Here is a 16,042-nt window from a genome sequence, read left to right on the forward strand (position 1 = left end):
GGGGGGTGCTGTACCGACGAACACCCACAGTTTAACTGATTTTAAACGATTTGGAGCATTTTGTCATTTGGTGTCTCAAGAAGAATCTTAAAAGAATCTAAATCATAGTGGGTTATTTATTTCATTGACACCTATATGAAATCTGTGCTGCCTGTGCGTGAGTGGCTCGGAGGAACAGATTGTGCCCCAGTTCCCTTAGATGGGGAATTTCTTCAAGGGGGACCCATTTCTGCTCTTCTTTTAGGGGAACGTTGTCCACTTTGTTGTCGCTGCTGGAGCTAAATGGATTAATAAGGGGAACAAATGTGGAAAATCATAGCAAGCTAGCAACGCCTACGACAAAACTGACAATGTCTACATGTAATTAAACTCAGGATTTCTTCCAGAGGTGAATATCTCGAGAAAAAAAAAAAGAAAACATACAAGCCTGATTCTTTGTTTTGTAAGCTGTATTTTTTCAAAACACATCATTTAAAGTTTATGCTTATTCTCTTTTAATCTTCTTCCAGCAAAATAAAAGGTAAAAATTAAATATTCTTAACCTCTCCTTGTGCCTCCAGCTCTTGGTACTTAAACGGAAGTGAGTTTAAATTAATCATCTTGTACAGCATGGGAAAAGTTGTATTGTCTCAATCATGTCTGCAGGTTTTCCGTTTCAAAAATATTACTCTGCAGCATTCTCCTGAGCCTGCAGATAGTAATAACACTGTGTCGTTCAGACCGGACTATCAAATGAATTTACCAAACTAACTGCAGAGTCGAATTAATTGAACCTTCCTCAGAGTCGAGTATCTTATCATCCCTACACAGGAGGTAAGCTGGGCAACTGCTGGAAAAACTGAAGCCACGTGCGTGTGTTTAACAGTGATAAACGGAAGTAATTAGTGTGCAAAAACACTTGGTGCAACATTCCTTCGTCTACAGAATTCCTCCACCCTCGGTTCACATATTCGCTCTCTGCCTTCAATCAGATACTTTTACCGGTGAAAATAGGATGACCAAAATGAAGGAGCAGACGAGGAACAAACCTGCTCGCTGCCACGCCGCCACCTTGCCCACCTGCTCCCTGATCAAGTGCACGGGGACGCGTTGCAAAACTTCTTGCAGACAACGCACAAAGCAGCCGACTGCTCTGACCTCAGCCGCACCACATACTCACCGAAATTATGGTAGTATTACTGCCGGTGGCATGAAAACAGTGGCACCGAAAGAACCAGGTTGTAGAGCAGAGGGAAAGAGACTCTCACTGTGGTTTCCTCAGACCAGGTGCCCCAAGAAGCAATGAGCCAGCAATGTGCCCTTGTGGCCAAGAAGGCCAATGGCATCCTGGGGTGCATCAAGAAGAGTGTGGCCAGCAGGTTGAGGGAGGTCATCCTCTCCCTCTACTCTGCCTTGGTGAGGCCGTATCTGGAGTACTGTGTCCAGTTCTGGGCTCCCCAGTTCAAGAGGGACAGGGAACTGCTGGAGAGGGTGCAGCAGAGAGCTACCAAGATGATTAGGGGACTGGAACACCTCTCTTATGAAGAAAGACTGAGGGATTTGGGTCTCTTCAGTCTGGAAAAAAGATGGTTGAGGGGGGATCTTATCAACACTTTTAAATACTTAAAGGCTGGGTGTCAGGAGGATGGGGCCAGGCTCTTTTCAGTGGTGCTCAGTGACAGGACAAGAGGTAACAGGCACAAACTTGAGCATCGGAAGTTCCACCTAAACATGAGGAGGAACTTCTTTACTTTGAGGGTGGCAGAGCACTGGAACAGGCTGCCCAGGGAGGCGGTGGAGTCTCCGTCTCTGGAGACATTCAAAACCCACCTGGACGCGTTCCTGTGCAACCTGCTCTAGGTGACCCTGCTCTGGCAGGGGGGTTGGACTAGATGATCTCCAGAGGTCCCTTCTAACCCCTACCATTCTGTGAGAAGGGAAGGTGCAGCGTGTGAACCCGACCTCCCCAGAGAACATGTCAGACCAGCGGCAGCGCCCACCGCAAAACATATGACATTTTGCTGATGCTCTGCCCCATTTCGTTTGCTCGCCGCCTTCCTGCAAAACTGCAGATGTCAGTTTTGCAGTTAATGGTGCTCTTGAAAGTGACAGACCAGGAAATTCTGATTGAAACGCCCGCTTAGGAGGTTCTTCTCAGTTACACGCAGTCTGCATCAATCAGCAAAGCTGTGCCATGAAAAGTCATTTCATTTTGTGGAGGATTTCGATATAGCAAAATCTGGTTTCATTCCAATTTGGAATGAGACCTAAATTTCAACATTTTCCATGAAAGGGAAAACCCTTGGGGTCACTGAATTTCTGGCAGGCTGCTGGAAAAGGGAGGGTGCTGGAAACCCTGGGTCTCCCATCTCGGGGCTTACTATCTGACTGGCAGGACTGGGACCAGTGAGCCTGAAAACGGGGTCTCTCACTTTCCTGGGAAGCTGCAAGGCTGCAAGCAGGTGATTCAGCTCATGGTTCCCCAGCAGTCTGCATGGTGAGCTCTGGAGAGCTTGGTGCTGTAGCCCTAGCTCTTCTCTCCCTCCTCTGTGTGTGAGTTGGTCCAGCCTGCTGCATCTGTTTGCTTCATGGCTTTGGATTTCTAGACGTGTTCCCAAAGTGCTGACCCTCTCTGATCAACCCCTTCTGAGAACTGAGACCTTCATATCCAGCTCCGTAGGGGTTTTGGAGTCGAGTGCCAAGTTCATGTGCAAAAAACATTGCAGCTGATTTGTCTTTGGTGCCAGCTCAAATCTTTGTCAGGGCTGAACTTGACCTCCATGTAATGGGTTCCTGTCACTGATGCAGGGCCTGAGACTGGTGTCAGGTCTCAGAGACTCCCTGATGGCTTAATCAACCCCTTTCCCAGAGCACCAGTTCTGTGGGTTTTCTGGCAGATTGCCTCTTCAGGGACACATGATAGCTGAAGTGTATACTGCAGCCTTTGCATGAGGTTTCCAACCACATCCCAGTCTTCCCCTTTATCGCCCCCTCCACACTATTTATTTTAGGCAGCGCAAGAGAGACACAGATCTAGGCAAAACAATAACATATCTGTGTGCCATATCCATGCCTCAGTTTTCTCATCATACTAGGACATTCTTGAGTGCTTTCAGGGGCCGTGCTCTTGGGAACACAGAGCCTCTTCTCTCTGGACCTGACTCTACAACGTGGTCCACAGCAGTTTTCCTCTGCCTTTGGTGAGTTCTAACCTCTTCTTTCTTCCAGCATTAACATCAGTCAGTCAAAATGATGCTACTTGGCACTATTTTCTTTAGCACATCTATCGCACTGTCTAAACCTATTGAAAGTGTCAGTGACCCATCCAGTCCCTTACGTAAGATAGACCTTCACCTCTCTTTCACATTTATACTTCATCCATCCACCCATCTCCTAAACACTAGCCCCAGGAACAACCTCTGAAAGCAAGAGGTCACGTAGCAAACAAGAACTAGACATTTTCTGTAATAAGAGTCTCTTCAGTGGATTTGGTGTAGGTGAGTCAACGTTCTCCAATGGGCAGAAAATACTTCCTTCAGACAGTTTCTGACCGCAGAGAACTATTAAGTGCTGTACTTGTGATTCACGCTGAGAATGAGCATGCCACGTTGAAGTGACTGGAAGAGGGAAAAAGGTTTCTGAAGATGTGAAACGTTGCCACCATTTTTAATTTTAAATGTCCCTGAGGGCATGAGGTGTCCTGTTAGAATCTTGCGTCAATGTAGACAGACTCTACATCTACCTCAAGAGACAAATCATGCTTTTAAGGGCCCTGTCTGAGCATCTTCAGCTCCACCTGAAGTCAATGAGGGTTGATGCTGCTTAAAATTTCTGAAAAATAGGCCTAACATGCGCTGGGTTGTGTTGGTGTTTAGCCAAGAGCTTAGGAAGCACAGTCGTCTCCCTCCCTCTGCAGCTCTGGGGCAATCTGTTTTCCCGCAACAGTACAGAACAGAACAGAAGAGTACTAAGAATTTATATGTTTTTTGAATGGTGGCAGACATTTGATGGAAACCTCCATATGTAGGTCTGGATACAGGTCTGTGTTTTGGTGTTGTTTTTTTTTCTTTTCATTTGACCATCTAGAAACTTTCAATGGGAGGACACCAGAAGAGTTTATCTTGTTTACCTTGTCAAAACCCAGGCTGCAAGAGGTTATGGGAGTGGTGTATAAATACTGGGTAAACAGTGGAAAGATCATTGGCGCTAAAGGACGATGTTTGCTAAGAAAAGCTCAAGCTGGAAACGAGGCGTTTCTAAATGGACAGTATCTTTCGAAGGGAAATAATAGAGTTTTCCACCCCCTTCATTTTAAAGACAGAGCTTTATAATTTTTTCAGATTCAGATACAGTATGCCTGGCAGCCACAGCAGGGAACAAAAATCAGACACCCAGAAAATCTTCCCAGCTTTAAGGTCCTCTAAGTATCTTTTCTGCAAAAGCCTGTGCTATTCAACTGATAGAAAGCTGCCAGAAAAGGAACGCTATTTGAGCCTAAGCCTGCTCATGGTGAATTCATTTGAAAATTCAAGCAGATGATTTCAGGGTAATTATTATTATGTTGCTTGCTTAGCTGCAGCTGTGATTTGCTTTTTGCATAGTGTAGACAGAGCTTTACAGAATGTTTCCCAGCACCTTCTGTGGTAATTGACAGCTATATGTAAACCCTGCCTATTGTTTCAGATAGCACAACATGTTCTTAATTGCATGTTTCAGATTAGAAACGGATTGAAAAATGAAACGACAAATAACGCAATAAAAACTTCAGAATTTGTTTCACTCTTTCACTTTTTATATATACTCCTGGGTATACTCTCGTCCTGTCACGTGCATGTGAACTCAACTGGTGTTTAACAGAAGCCTTGTGAAAGAGCTGAGAAAAGACCATACTTCCCCAAAATTCAAGCGGTACTTTTATATCGGGTTGTACGTGAATATATGAGAGAATTTTTCTATCCAAAGGAATACTCTTGGTGTTATTTCCTTTGCCCTATTATCTTTGGAGATTATTGATGTTTAATAAAGTGATGACATCAAAAAAATTCAGGCCTAGATTGTGCCACCTACGCAGAATGGTGTGTAGGAGTCTAATGATGTTTTTTTCTCAAAAGAAGGTCCCACAAGCGTGCAACCTGCCCCTTGGATGACCCTTGCTAGGATGAAGGCTAAAGACACACAAGCCCCCTGCAGAAGGTTTGCCGTAGTTGTTTAAGACATTAATCTGTAGGAGATAACGAAATCATGGCCTCTATTGAGAGAGACCTGCAAGCATTGGTCAAGGCTCCGTGTCCAAGCTACACCACCTCAGGAGCAACTGCCTAAGCTTACGTCACTGCCATGGCTAATCCCCACCCCAATTAGCTAAAATGGAGACTTTGCTGAAGCATGTTTGAGGAGAACTGTGTAAATGCGTGAAAGTAATGCAGTGAGGAGACATGAGGAGCAGGTGGAGATGACAAAAAGAAAGTTTTGGACGCAGACACCCTCCACCATTAAGAGAATGCTTGCAACACAGGCTTGAATGGAGGAGGGAGGGACTTATTTTTTCAAATTGGAAAACAAAAAAAATAAAATTGAAACACCATCACTAACCCAGTAGACCAGCAATAATCAGAAAGCCAGAGAATACTGTATGACACTGGAAAGGATTTTATGCAGATGATGTCATTCTGTCTTTGAATGAATGCTATTAATCTGCATCTGAAGCGTAAAACCATGAGGTAATGGAATACATTAATTGCTGCAAGCTGCCAGTGTCTCTAGGCCCGTAGATACCAACATTTTTGGAGCCAGCCTCTTAGCACTTTTCCTCCCCACCCTCGTCCCCAGCGCATAACTTCCACCTTTGCTCACAGGTTCCCATGTCAGCTTTCCACCAGCCAGAGCCTTTGCTGCTACCTCCTCTCCTGTGTCCCATCTCCCCACGCTCCTGCTGCTTTTTCCTACAGCCAGCTCCAGGGACAAGAGCACAGACCCCCAGCAGAACTTGTCCACTTGGCCCCTGTGCTCTGCTGAGCCGCACCTTCAACATGGGCATTCCCTGCTGCTCAGGAAAGGAAGTCCTAAGTTGCCTGAATCGTCCTTCTAGCTCAACTGCAATGGGGAAAGGGAAGGTGAAAGCAGAGAATCCGAGTGGCATTTTTTTTCCATCGCAAATTGAAGTGTGTGGGAGCTCTTTGGTTCAGGTGGGAGCTCATTATTGCATTTTTTCCAGGTTCTCGGCTTTTGCTCGGGAGGGAACCTCAGGGGATTTTCAAAGCGTTGTGTAAATGACCTTGCAGAGCAAGCTATTAGCATTCACTGAGTATGCCCAATAGTAGTAACTTGCACTAAGGTAATAACACTTCCATTAATGTTTGGATGGTTTTGGGGGTTGGGTTTTTTTTGGGCGGGGGGAATGTCTAGTTAGATTGTACATCCTTTGGAGAAGATTCTTCTTTGTCTAATATAAGTACAGGCAGATAACTGATACTCAAGACAGGTTTTATAGTAATGTATTAGAAGGACAAAGATAGTCCTGGCTATTTTTACAGTGGTATAGGCGCCAGGTCATACTGACCCCAAGGTCTGGGCTGCCATTCCCTGAGGACCAGAGCTCAGACCAGAGCTCAAACTCTGTATCTCAAGTCGTAAGCAAGCAAGAGAATTTTATTTGTGCAGCTGACATGCTAAGGTACTTAAGGTGTCTGAGACCCGGTTAAGATGTCTGGACACAGCCAGCAGCGGCTCCCACACAGGCCTGGGGTGAAAGGGGCAAAACCAGACTGCTTCTGTAGTTCCTGCTGCAGGCTTTTTTGGACAGAGCTAATTACCAAAATCTTCAGAGCCCCCTTCTCTCCATCCCTGGTAATCCATCCGCATGCTGGCAGCCAAGCAGTCTGGAGAGAGAAGTTGTGGAAGAGGAGGCTGGGATCCAGACTTTAAAGGGTGACCGAGATAGACGAAGCTAAGAGGAAGATAACAAGCTTGATAAGGAGATGGAGCCTAATGAAAACAGAGGAAGAAAATGGGAGCTGGGAGAGGGGAGTCAGAACTGGTTCACCAATGTGAGACTGATTGGAAAATCAGTCTGGCAGTGGGACGGGATAAGGAGTTAGGATGAGACAAGGTAGAAGCCTGGAGTTGGATGAAGGATCTACAGAGGGATCCTAGTGGGCTGAGAGCTTTGGGGTAGAGCTGGGCAAAGAGGGAGAAGGCAGAGAATCCATCTGGGGCAGGGAGACTGTACAATAAGGGGATGCTGGTGAAGAAGAAGGACTGAAGGGAGGAAGAGACTAAGTGACGGGAAAGCGTAGTTGGGCAAGGAGCCTGGGATGGAGATTTGCAGTCTAAAGGAGGAAGGAAGAGATTCGACTGGTAAGGAGGAACGGATAGGGATGAAGAGTGCATTGACGGAGAAGAATCAAAACAGGAGCATTATAGTGGGGTGGGACAGAGTCAATCAAGCGTGGGAAGGAAAAGCAGAAGAGCATGTGCCTCTTGTAGCGCATCTTTCTTTGGTTCATCCTTTTTGATGTTAGCAAATAGCACTGAAAACCACTGGCGAAGTGCGCATCTGTATGTGTGTCATACACACACACACACACACACACACACGTACGCAGAGAGAGATCCTGTCAGATATATAGGGCAATGGTCAAATTCTGGTGGAAGCTGTCCTTCAGCTCATGTGGCAGATGTCTTCAAGAACATCATTATGCCAGTTCCTGTGTGCTGGATTACTGAGAGACAACAAAAGCATTTTTCTAGGCTTTCAACGTGCCTTTATAAGCCTAGGAAATAACGCTCATGTCATTTTAGTTTTTATTTTATTAATGTTTAAAAAAAACATGTTCTTAGTCATTGGGCAATACTAGAAATTAAGGTTGCCCATGCAGCAAAATCCTCTCATCCATGAGACTCACGCGGCTAATTGGATGATCGTACATACCTTCTCCCCTCAGAACTCTTCTTTGCTAAAGGTGCAGGGTAGATCTGCTCTGGGATGGATCCAATCTTTACAGGGTTCCCTGCTTTGTTTGATATACAAATTGGCAGATGTGTATTGCCTGAGACAAAGGACTGAGGAAGGGGATTGTCAGAGCTGTATCTTGGCCTGGAAAAATAAAAGTCTGTCCTTGGTTCTGCTCTAATTCCTATATGAAGTTAATCAAGTTTTGCCAGTTTGACAACTTATTTAAGAAAGTGTGTTTCTTACATTCTATATTCCAAACTTCAGGTGCTGATGCTTATGCTTGCAACAAAAGTCAATGTAAGTCATTCCCCGATCAAGTCAAGTGCTGTATAATGCTAAAGCTTCTGAAAAAAATCAAACCGGGCATTTAAAATTAATGAACAAATGGGTATTTGTGATACTACAGTGGTGGGTGTTACAGATATTAGTAATTCTGTCTCCACCACAGGGTTTGAATGGTACCATTACTAAGGCTTTGGTACCATGCCTTGAGCAATATGGTGAAAAAGAAATATTGAACACGAGCTCATTAATGGTGCAATCAGACACAATGTTCTGGCTGCAGTGGATCCTGTCTCATGGGTTGCTGATCCCCCAGATCTGCTGGCAGAATAGCACATCTCGCTGTTCCTCAGCTCTGCAAAAATGATCTGTCTTAGCAGGGGCACTGTTATGCCTGCCCTTTAAAAGCATATACACTCTCCCTCCTCTCCTCAAAAACGAGATCATTTGACAGAATTTGAGTTAGGAAATGACTACAGATGGAGCTGTGCTGGCAGATCGGAAAGTGTGATTATATCCCTGGCAGAGAAGGGGTGATGAGTAGCTGGCAGTAGGGCCAGGGCAGTAGACTCTTACTTGGGATGAGCTGTAATCAAAACACGACTGACCCTGCTCCGCTGGAGTCCCACCACCAGTGACAGGCAGGCCTTCACCCAGAGCAAAGGAGCACAACGTTGGTCTCCAGTACTAGTTCCGCATGAGTAACCTTTCTTGTAGTGTTTCCTAACTACTGAGCGGTGAACTTTACAGTTCGAATAGTGTTTTCTGAGCATGCTTTTGTGCGTAAGTACACACAGAGATATGTGATACATAAAATATGTGTACTATGCATTTGTATGACTTTCCACAGAAAACCATATCTTTTGCTACCTTTTCTTTGCCATGCATTAGGAAATACTCGAGGGGCAGATGAATCAGTCCTACGGCACGGCCAAAATCACGATGAGTCTATCAAGTGGACCTCACAGGGAACATTTAAATCCCATAGGTATTTTAGAGACACTTAGTAACTTCTGGTGCTCCTTAAATATTAACAGCTGATCTGGACTGTTGGATGAATGGTAGTTTGGAAAGCTTTATGTGCAGATCCATGACATAACTGTCTCAGCTGAAGAGGAATGCTTCCTTTAATCAAATCATTGTGTAACACGTCTGATTCACCATGGAGTTGCTAAGTACTGTGTCCCAAGTGTCTGCAGCAGATACAAGGCATAATTTGGGGGTGGAAGTGGAAAAGGGAAATGTGGTTTTTTAAGCCATGCTCACACTCTGAATCTTAGGCCGGTGAACAAAAACAGTTTCCTGACTTAAACTGGGGTCTGAAGGCTTCTTTGATTTGTCCCAATTGCTCGTGGCCCCCAAGAATAGTTTGAAAGGAGAAGTAAACACGCTGAGTGCAGCAACCAAGCATTGACTGGCAGGGGGGATGTCCTAGTCTAAATCCTAATGCCATCCTCAGAGAAGGTATGAGGATACATACGGTGCTCTGCTAACTTTGTGATAGCGAGTTAGGGAACTCCCCCAGAGCAAAGCCGGATGTCTTTCAGAACATTTTGAGTTGTCTCTGTTATTTCAAAAGGCTGCAATGCAGATATGTGGGCTAAGCTGGGAAACCTGCCCCTCTGCTGTGGTGTTCCTTGAGTGATATTCGTGTATAAAATGCTTCTGTTTTGATTGAGAAGGCTTTACCAACTGAAAGGAGGTTTAACATTGGCAGAACTACAATTTCCACCAACTGGTATGGCTTTTCTGCACTGAAAGAAGGATTAAAAGGTAGTTACACCTCAAGATCCATTTTATGGAAGTTTAAAGTCATACGAGTAGAGGCTGAGAGAGCTGGGCATGTTTAGCTTGGAGAAGAGGAGGCTGAGGGGAGACCTCATTGCCCTCTACAACTACCTGAAAGGAGGTTGGAGAGAGGTGGGTGTTGGCCTCTTCTCCCAAGTGAATAATGACAGGACCAGAGGGAATGGTCTGAAGCTGCGGCAGGGGAGGTTTAGATTAGATATTAGAAAGAATTACCAAAAGAGTGGTCAGGCACTGGAACAGCCTGCCCAGGGCGGTGGTTGGGTCACCATCCCTAGAGGTGTTTAAGAAACATGTAGATTTGGCACTTCAGGGCATGCTCTAGTGGCAGAGATTGTAGGGGGTTCTTTTGTGTGTGTGTATGGTTGGACTCGATGATCTCAAAGGTCCCTTCCAGCCATGAAGATTCTATGATTCTATGATTCAAAAAGGCAACAAGAGCTGTAACTCTAGGCACAGGTGTTGTGTGCAGGTCTTGAAATGGCTTACAAGACCAAGAGGGCTTGGGACACATTACCAGCACTTACACCTCCCCTACATCTAATTTTGCCTGTTGGGAGAAAAATAATCTATTCTCCTTTGAAAGATAAAACTGAGTTTAAAAATGGAAATGGGCTCCTGATAAACAGTACCGTAAAGCTGGAGAAAGCTTCCTGGGGCACGCTGGATGTGATAACCTGGAATAAATGTCGGTTGGTTGAAGTGTCTATCCACATGGTAACCATTCAAGCCGTGTACAAGTGGTGCGATTGATTTTTGTAATCCCAGACAAAAGAAGACTCTTCTGAAGCGTTGTCAGCCTGTGAAAAGCTTCCAAAGACCAAAGCCAGTGCTGAAAAGCCAATGGGGTGGCCAGCTTCCAGCTTGGCATCTACTGCTAATGTTCCATCTACCTAAAATTGCGATTATAACATAGTTAGAAAAGGCGTTTTTCATTTCCTGCTCCGCACTGATGTGTAGAGTTACTGTGTGCTGTTAGCAGCTAAGTGCTGGTTTTCACTTCAGAAACAGATGCCTTTTATTGAAGGCTGGATCCTGGCAGCCCCTCCATGACTACGGAGATGGAAAAGGGTGCATGTAGCTGCCTGGACACAAATGTGCATGTACGGTTCTCTTTCCATCAAGCTTGGTTTTCTTTTTCCACTCTCCTCAGCTTTAGTTTCTCTGATGTGAGGTCTCTACCCTGGCATGACCACACTCACGCAGTGTGAAGAGGAGCACTCACTGGATCTCTCTGGCATGTAAAGAGCGCTCCAGGATGCGCTTAGCTGCAGTCCCTGCCCAGACCTTCTTCCTACGTGAAATGGTTGGTGTAAGCGCCGTTGGCTGCTCTGTCATTTCTAAAATATTTCAGACCTCCTCCATTAAGACGTGCTATGCAGCAGCCAGTCTCTACAGGTCAGAGCAGGATGGACACTCGCGGTGGCCGGAGTTCAGTCTGAACCCAATTCGTTTTCTCTGAAGCTGTTTCAGAAGATGAAACTGCCCTTCTCCTCTCCCTGGATAATCCCCTTCTGCCAGTGGTCATGAATCACCCTTGAATAATTCTTCCGTATAGATGGTTTTGAAGTTCTGTCGAGTCATTTGTGCAAGCTGGGAGGGTTTGCTGTACACTGGCTCTACACCTGCGTTTTCCAGAACAACCCAGAGGAAACTGCCCTGCGTGGCTGCTCGTGGTGTCCCACAACACTCCCATGCAGCACCGTGCATCATTCTTCTTTGTCACCCCCACCTCTCTTTTCAAAGCTTAACGCAGCTTTTGCAGCAATCTTGCGTTCCAGGTTTTAGTTGAGTTAGGTCATAAGCATGTGTTTACTTCCCGACTATCTCTGCCGGTTGAAGATGTTGCTGCCCCAAGGTTCCCATTCCCACTGATCTGCCATCTGGTGAAAATGTGTTTGCACACACCGTTTGCTTCTCTACAGAATTAACTGGGTTAACTTAAACCACGAAAGAAGGCAGTCTGAGCTAGCCCACATGCAATGGAGCAGCAAGCTCTTCTGCTGGCACAGCAGGAGCTGTGAACTCCACGCGGGATTTAATGCACTCAATCCCAATCCCTAAAAAGTAGAGCTAGTAGAAGACATTTTTCCCTAGCCTTGAAATCCGGCTGCCTTCAACTTGGACCGCTGGTGGAGGTGCTGCTAGGGTATGGATGGGATTTTAAATATTAAATAATTCCAACATAAACTAAATTAAAATCTAATTACACAAATTTGCAATGAAGAGGGAAGAATAAATGTAATATCTGAACTCTATTAAAGGATTTGCTTTTGTGTAGGAAAATTTGCAAAATTAAATGTTTTAAAAATTGTTTCAGATTATTTGACCAGGAATAATTATGACATAAAACCAGACTGTGAATACCGAGAAAACCAAATTAAGCTGGGACATGAGGTAAAGGAAGTTACTTATAACTGTTTTATATTCCATATACCTTTTTTTCAGCAGCCCTGAGATGTCTTACTGCAGGATAATTAGAATATAACCTTGTCCCAGGAAACCAAACAGTTGCGAGCATGGTCCTCTGTGTGTGTGCGCGCATGTCTGCCTGTACACTGCTTGTAACAACCCAACCGATGGCAAGGGTGACTCCTGGGAATGGAAATTTTTCTCAAAATTCAGGCTATTTCAGGATTCACTGTGGAGTCCAACCTGGTCTCCTAGTGAGAGGAGAGAAAAGGCAAACAGCACGTGAATTAATTTTTCAGTTGATTTTTAACTTAGGAAGGACTACTGGTGCCACTGAAGACCACAAGTAATAGAGAACAGCTTAGAAAGGTTACACTTGTGGAATGGAAAGATCAAAGGGAGAATCAACTTAGGGAAAATAGTCTAAAAAATGAACATAACAGGTAGTAGTGGGAGTCGAAAGCAGTAATGCAAATAAAAAGCAAGGATGTAGGAAGGATGTAGGAAGTGCAGAAGTATTCTTTCCAGATTTATAATGATTTGTAGCCAGAAAAAGTCCCTGAAGAAATTTTAAAGTAGCCTGGATGTAAATTTGAATGCAGGCCATATTATCTGCAGCTTGGAGTTTTTGTCTAAAAGTACTTGTGGTCCCTTTATTGCAGCTGCGGCTTTCTTTAACTTCTGAATCTTCTTCTTGCTGTGTGGCATCAGATACATTTTTAGAATTAAGGTCTATTCCAAGCCTTAGAGGATCTAAAATCATAAGCCAGATGCTTGGAAATGAAGAGAGTACACTTAAGAAACAGAATGTTAACATGGTGACATGTATATGCTATATGTACATACATGCGTGTGTTATATAAACACAAGTATGTTTTGCAATTTCTTTTGCTCATTCTCTCCCTCCAATCCTTGAAACCACTGAGAGTCCTTAATGGCCCTGACCAGCCTCACCTGGGACCTCCACCCACCCACCTTAAAAGGGCCCAGAAACTCTTTTAAGTTCAGCTGGGGACCATTAGCCACTGCCTGAGCTATTTGGAGAAATGCTGGTCTACAGCTTTGGCTGGTTATGGTAGTTCTTTTCTCTGGAACTTGACACATAGATTGGTTTCCCAGCCTGAACCCGGCTCTATCTTGTTACCATGGCCCTACCTGAAGATCACTGGACCTGACTTGTGAACTGGCTTCTTGGCTTAAACTTGGGACTGCCCTATCACCGTGCTTTTGCCTTACGGTCTGGACTTTTGGTTGGACCTGGCCACAGTCTCTGGGCCTGTCCTGCTTTGCTCACCTGGAGCTATGGGGCAGGCTATGGGATCACCTCAGCTCCTGGCTTGCCATCCTGTGGGGAACAGACCCGCTTTCTGACATGGTCCTCAAATATGTATGTGAGCGTGTAAGGATGAGCTAGTGTGGCCATCACTACCAAAATGACAGAAGATGGTGACTGTTGTCCCCTCTGCAGAAGTGCTGTAACAAAAGTCACCTTTTTGCCTAATGAAGGAGTTGTCTCTCACTGGCTCCTCTTCCTCTGGAGGCAGGAAAGTGACAAAAGAAGGTAAAAGAACGGAAGTCTCTGGCGGCATTGCTGTAATAACTGCAGCGCAGGAGAAAATCTAGATAAGGCTTTTATTTTCAGATGTGAAGATCTGTGGTTCAGATTTGGCTAGAGGAATTTGCCCACAAATAAAGATAATCCTGTTTTCAATGTTTCACGTCATTGGCTTGAGCCTGTGAAGCATTGCTTGTCTAGGTAAGAAATGTGCACGGATGTGGTTCATGTGAGTGTTTCCAGAGCTTGGCGTTTGGGTTGTACTCGCTGTTTCTTATCAGTCAGACCAGCGCACTTGTGTTTTACAGGTCAAGAGGACTGGGACTCCATAGCTGATGGTATTTCTGCAGTGGAGTTCCAGAATCAGCTTTTGATTACTCTTTGTCACTTCATCCAGCCAACTCCACAATATGAAGGAATGGTTTTGGTCTCAGCAGTAACAGGACTGGGCAGTGGGTCCCAGATTTTAAAACAAGGAAGAGTCGTTTTGTACCTCCATGTCCTTTCTGTGCTCCTGTTGAGAGCTCCTTAAGAGGTATGCGCCAAACGGTCAGCCAAGGGGAAGGATGATAGAGAAGTGAGTGAAGGAAGCTTCTGTCTTTCCTAACCTGCAGCTTCTCAAAAAGACGCATCCAGATTGGCGGAAAATAAGGTGGAACACCTATCTCCCCGTGTAACCTGGGTAGGGAAAAGGTGCTGTGGAGTTGGGAGAGAAGTAGTGTGGGGAAGAACTAGATAAAGAGACAAAACACACAACAGCAAGATGGGCCCTGGGAATGGGAGGAGGGAATGAAAGCATAATTTTTAAAAGTGTGTAAAAGGAAAGGGTATTAAAAAAAAAAAAGAAGAAAAAAACCCCAAAACACACAAAAACCCCTTTTGTTTTTATAGGCAGCTTGTTTTATAGGCAGCTTGTAGGGAAAAGGAGAGATGCAAAGGTGGGTACCATGAGCTTGGCCTCCTTAAACCAGGCTGAAATTATCATGCTTACTTCATTCTACAGCCCATAGCAGTGGAGTGAAGTGTTTCTGCATCTCTTGGTTTGTGTGATTAAAATGTTCTTGGCATCAGCTTTGGTTTTAATGTGATTGGTTTTTAAACATAATTAGAAGGGTTTTTACAGCTTTGTGTATTCCTATTTAAGACACAACAAAAGTAATGCACAGTTGTGTTTTTTTAGCAGAGAAGGATCTCTAAAGCACTACACCAGCACGGCACTGCAGCCTTGATAATGAGATCATGCGTGGAGAAGCATTGCAGAACAGGCCCTGAATGTTTGCAGACAATGCCTCTGACTCAACGAAAAGCGCAACCTGTGGTTTGCTAGCCCCATTGATCTCGGTGCCTCGTTGTGCAAGCTGTTCACAGGATCAGATACACAAAATGGAGCCTTAGATGGGGGGGAGGAGGGGTTTGGTTACGTTTCAGTTCCCTGTGAACCTTGTTTGATTTAGTAATATTCACTTTCTTTTTCCGTTTGAAGTTTACTGCTGAGGCTATGGCAAGATCATCAGGGGCTCGAGGCACGAGGGGTCCCACTAAGCCAAGGGGATAACTCGCGTGCTTAAACGGTGCCTGTAAAACTTGATATGAGAAACCCTCAAGCATATGCTGTGGCTTTCTGCGGGCGCGCTCGCTGGCATTAGCGGGACTTAACAGACACGCAAATTCTTTCCTGAAGATAGACACAGGAAAAATTACTCCATGAGGGAAATACCTCCCTAGAGAGGGATCCACAGCTGTGCTGCATACTCTTCCCCGTCTCTGCACACTGGTGCCCGAAGCCTTTAGGGAGATGAGCTGTTCTTTGCCAGTTCCTCTCCTACCTCCACCCCCAGCGTCTCCCTCCCATGGCTGGGTCTCTATCTCAGCAGGTCTGGCCTCCAAGCTGGATTTCTTCTGGTCCACTATTGACCTGGGCTCCTGTCACCCGTGCCAAACTTGGTATTTTTCAGAGGTGAGCACGTGCCGTGTTTGTGGTTTTATGGGCTGGCCAGCCGCTCCTTCTGTAGGATTTCTATGGCAATGATATAATGTACATATCTTGGAGAAAC

The sequence above is a fragment of the Rissa tridactyla genome, chromosome 2 (assembly GCF_028500815.1).
Source record: "Rissa tridactyla isolate bRisTri1 chromosome 2, bRisTri1.patW.cur.20221130, whole genome shotgun sequence".
NCBI classification, from domain to species: Eukaryota; Metazoa; Chordata; class Aves; order Charadriiformes; family Laridae; genus Rissa; species Rissa tridactyla.